Source organism: Orycteropus afer, unplaced genomic scaffold (assembly GCF_000298275.1).
Source record: "Orycteropus afer afer isolate SDZICR_OR568_19922 unplaced genomic scaffold, OryAfe1.0 scaffold00168, whole genome shotgun sequence".
Taxonomy (NCBI): domain Eukaryota; kingdom Metazoa; phylum Chordata; class Mammalia; order Tubulidentata; family Orycteropodidae; genus Orycteropus; species Orycteropus afer.
The window spans coordinates 6,499,451-6,504,797 of NW_006921755.1; positions in this window are offsets into that span (position 1 = coordinate 6,499,451).

The following is a 5,347-nucleotide window of genomic DNA, read 5'->3' on the forward strand; positions in this document are numbered from 1 at the left end:
TTGAGTTGTGGTGCTGGCGAAGAATGCTGAAAGTACCATGGACTGCTAAAAGAACTAACAGATCTGTCCTGGAGGAAGTGCAGCCAGAAAGCTCATTGGAAGTGAGAATGGCCAGACTTTGTCTCACCTACTTTGGTCATGTTGTCAGAAGGGACCATTCCTTGGAAAAGGGTGTCATGCTTGGTAAGGTGGAGGGTCAATGAAAGAGGGGAAGGCCCTCAGTGAGATGGACTGACATAGTGACTGCAGTGATGAGCTCAAGAGTAGCAGGGATCATGGAGCTAGCGCGGGACTGGGCCGTGTTTCATTCTGCTGTGATAATGTCGCTATGAGTCAGAGAGGACGCAATGGCACCTAATAACAACAAGAGCCTTTGATTTGATTCCAACTCATGGCAACCCCATATGTGATTGCACTCCATAAGATTTTTATGGCTGTTAACCTTGTGGAAGCTGGGCACTAGGATTTTCTTCTAAGGTTTCTCTGAGTTGGTTGGAACAATCAATCTTTCAGTAGTAGCCTAGCGCATTAATTGTTTGTGCCACCAGGGGATTCCATGTAATAAACGAATATTTTTCTCAGCTCTGATTTTACATTAGAATCACCTTGGGTGCTGACAAAACATCCAATGGCCAGGCCCTTCCCCAACCAAACAAATATTTGGATGTGGATGGGTCCTAATTATCATAATGTGAAAGATTCCTGTTACCAACCCTCAACTCTTCACTTACTTGCACTTGTGCAGCAGAATGTGTTTCAAAAATAATATACCACTAGGCTGCTGGTCTCACTTTAAGATATATAGCCACACACCTCAAGGCATTGCCTGGCGACCACACTAGTATCAGATCCATTTTCTCTCTCAGGCTCTTAGATGATTTGCCCATGCCTTCTTTCTCTTCTGAGTTCTATGATTTATGCTCCCGTCCTTACTCTCACATGAGCAGTCAGAGCAAATTCCCACCAGGTGTCTTGATCCTGCATCTCTCTCCCTATTAATTCTGCTTTCCCTTCTTTAAAGACATGAAGTGTCAGTGCTTTTGTCTTCACTTTTGGACTAGATTTTATCCCTTTATCTCCATTCAAAGCCATTGATACAGAAAGTCTCTCCTGTCTCTTGTATCATTAATTTTTCCTCTCTACTGGATCATTCCCAGAAGGATACAAATGTGCTATAATTTTTCTCATCTAGGAAAAAAAAAAAAAAGAAAATCTCTCTTCAGCCTACTCCTTGCTTTAACTTCCATTCCACTGCTTTGTTTCCATTAAAGTAAATAGCATATGGAAAAACATAAAGAATTGTCTATGTTTGGTGCTCCAATTTTTCTCTTCCCAGTCTTCCTTAAACTCATTTGAATGTTTTCACTTCTCCACTCCACTGAAATTGCATTTGACAAGGTCACAAATGACCTTCACGTTAGTAAACCTAATGGTCAATTCCCAGGTCCTCACTTCCTTGATCAGCTACATTGGAAACATAGATTCACTCTCTCCTCTCTAAGCACTCTATTTGGCCTCTAGGACTCTGCTTTCCACTAGTTTTCTTATTACTTCAAAGTCTCTTTTTGTTATTCTCCACTCATAACACCAAATCTCTTAACGGTGATGTGCTCAGACCTCAGTTTTTAGACTTCTTTTCTCTTAACTCACTCCATTAATGATCTTATCCAGTTCTGTGGCTTTAAAAACCATCTATATGCTAATGACTCCAAAATTTACAACTTCAGGCTAGACATCTCTCTCCCTTGAATCCCAGACTCATACGTTCACCTGCCTACTTGAAATTCCTCTTGGATGTCTTATAGACATCTTGATCTTAGTACTCCAAAAATAAATGTCTAAACCTGCTGTCCACATTGGCTCCTATTAGATGCTCCAACTATTCAAGCCAAAAGTTATAGAATCATTCTCAACTATTCCCTTTCTCTTAAATATTACATCTAATTCTTTATGAACCTTTTAGAACTCTACCTTAACAATATATTCAGAATATGACTACCTCTCCTCACCTCCACTCTTACTAGCAGGGTATTAAAAATAAGTAAATAAAAAACTTCACTGCCATCAAGTCAATTATGAGTCATAGCGACCCCTCCTTGGGTTTCCAAGGAGGTATAACTATGGAAGTAGATTACCCAATCTTCCTTCCAAGGAGTGGCTGGTGGGTTTGAACCATCAGCCTTCTGGTTAGCAATCAAATTCCTTAGGCAATATGCCACCAGATCTCCTTGGACAATGAATAAGGAAGACCAAAAAAAAAAAAAAAAAGAATTGATGCACTTGAATTATGGTAATAGTGAAAAATATTGAATATATCATGAACTGCCAAGAAGAAGGAACAGATTTGCCTTGAAAGAAGTGTAGGCAGGATACTCCATATAATCAAGGATGACAAGACTTCACCTCACATATTTTGGATATGTTATGAGCAGAGATCAGTCCCTAGAGAAGGACATCATGCTTGGTAAAGTAGAGAATCAGTGAAAAAGAGGAAGACCCTCAATGAGATGGATTGACACAGTGGCTGCAAGGATGGGCTCAGCTATAGCAAGGATTGTGAGAATGGCATAGGGCCAGGCAGTGTTTCATTCTGTTGAACATACATAGGGTCATTATGAGTTGGAATCGACTCAATGATATCTAACAATAACAATAAGAAATGACTTTGAAAACAATATTTTGACTGGGTAATATAAAGTGTATTGTTTACAATTAAGTTCACCCCGAGAATTTGGTCTGCGTCCTTGGTTCCTCTAAAACTTTGACCGTGTCCCAGTGATTAATGCCTTTTATCTATAAGAGCTTCAGATCAGACCTGAGGATGTATGCTACGAATGGCACTTGGGTAGAGGCTGATCAGGCCAGAAAGACTTACCATGTGATAATAAACTAATCTTAGAGATAGTCTGTAGGATGGCTCAGTCATTCATACCCCTATAATGAGGCCTCAGTAAAGGATATGGACACACATTATATATTTCTTCTGAAAATGTAAAACGATATAAACACTAGAAAACAAGTTGGCAGTTTCTTAAAATGTTAAACATAGATATACCACATGACTCCTACCTATTCACTGAGGAAAAAAGTAAGTACATGTCTATAGGAGAACATATACATGCATGTCCATAGCAACTGGATTTATAATAGCTAAAAACTGGAAACAAACAAAATCACTATAAAGAAGTGAATGTATTAAAAAATATTGTGGTATATCCACATAATGAAATGTTAATTTAGCAATAAAAATTAATAAACTGCTAATGAAAATCTAATGAATAGTGAAAGAAAGCAGATCATTGACTGCCTGGGGATGGGACAAAGGGCAAGAGAATGAGATATTATAAAATGGTACAAGGAAATACTTGTGAATAATTGTTGTTATTGTTGTTGTTATGTGCCATCGAGTCAGCCCTGACTCATAGCGACCCCTCCTTGGGTTTCCGAGGCAGTATCACTACAGAAGTAGGATTGCCCAACCTTCCTTCTGAGGAGTGGCTGGTGGGTTTGAACCGCCAGCCTTCTGGTTAGCAGTCAAGTGCTTTTATCCACTATGCTACCAGAGCTCCTGTGAATAATAGTTATGTATATTATCAGGATTATGGTGATGATCTTATATGTGAATACATATGTGATAGTTGGAGCTGTGTGTCAACTTGGCTGGACCACAATTCTGTGTGGTTTAAGCTATTGTGGTGTGGGTTGTTCCCATGATGGGATCAGGTGTATATGTTTTGAGCAGCTAATCCATGGAAAGGGAGTTTCCCTAGGGGTGTGGCTTGCTTCCAATACATTTATGGACATCCTGGGAAAAGAGACACTCTTCTGTGGATCAGGATTCTGTTGTGCTGCCTGCAACTGTCTCTGAGCAAGCAATCCACCATTCGTCCTGGAGATCTGGGATTTGTCATTTGTTGGAGTCAACAGCCAGTATACTGCCTACCAATCTTGAGCTCCTCAGCCCCTGCAGCTGCATGAGTCAGGAAAAGCCTCCAGCTTGACTTTTGATCCAAGAACTTGGGACTTGCCAGCTTCTATAAGTGTGTGAGCCATTTTCCTAAGATAAATTTCTCTTTCTCCATATATGTAAGCTTTACTGGTTTTGTTTCTCTAGAGAACTCAGTCTAACACAACATATGTCAAAACTTGTTAAATTGTACACATCAAAGATATGCAGTTTGTTATGGTAATCATACCTTAACAAAGAAAAAAAGAAAAGAAAAAAATATATATATATATAATTTTGTTGTTGTTAAGGTACGGTATATATATATATATATATATATATGGTCCTGAATAGGTAGGAACAGCAGTGAAACACTGCCTGATATATTATATTACTGGAAAACTTTATGAATAGTCCTGAAACTGTCTGATATAGTGCCAGAAGATGAGCCCATCAGTCAGGAGGCACTCAAAATATGACCGTGGGAGAGCTGACTGCTCAGAGCAGAGATGGCCTTAATGGTACAGATGCAGTAAAGCTTTTGGGACCTCCACTGGCTTATGTGGCATGACTCAAAATGAGTAGAATTAGCTGCAAGCATCCGTTAATAATTAGAACATGGAATGTAAGAAGTATGAATCTAGGAAAACTGGAAGTTATCAAAACTGAAATGGAATGCATAAAGATTGATATCCTAGGCATCAGTGAGCTGAAATGGACTGGTTTCAGCCATTTTGAATCAGACAACCATATGATCTACTGGCCCAGAATAACAAATTGAAGAGGAATAGTGTGGCACTCATCATCACAAAGACTGTTTCAAGATCTGTCCTGAAGTACAATGCTTCACCAATCTATGCACCAATCACAAAATCCAAAGAAGAGGATATTGAAGATTTTTACCAACTTCTGCAGTCTGAAATTGACCAAAGATGCAATCAAGATGTGTTGATTATCACTGGTGACTGGCATGCAAAAGTTGGAAATAAAGAAGAGTCACTGGTATTTGGTAAATATGGCCTTAGTGATAGAAATAAAGCTGGAGATCACATGATAGAATTTGGCCAGAACAATGACTTATTCATTGACAATACTTTTTTTCAACAACATAAATGATGGCTATACATGTGGACTTCACCAGATGGAATACACAAGAATCAGATTGACTACATCTGTGGCACGAAGCAATGGAGAAGCTCAATATCTTCAGCCGAAACAAGGCCAGGGGCTGACTGTGGAACAGACCATCAACTATTCATATACAAGTTCAACTTGAAGTTGAATACAATTAAAACAAGTCCATGAGAGCCAAAATATGACCTTGAATATATCCCTCCTGAATTTGGAGACCATCCAAAGAATAGATTTGATACATTGAATGCCAATGGCTAAAAACCAGAA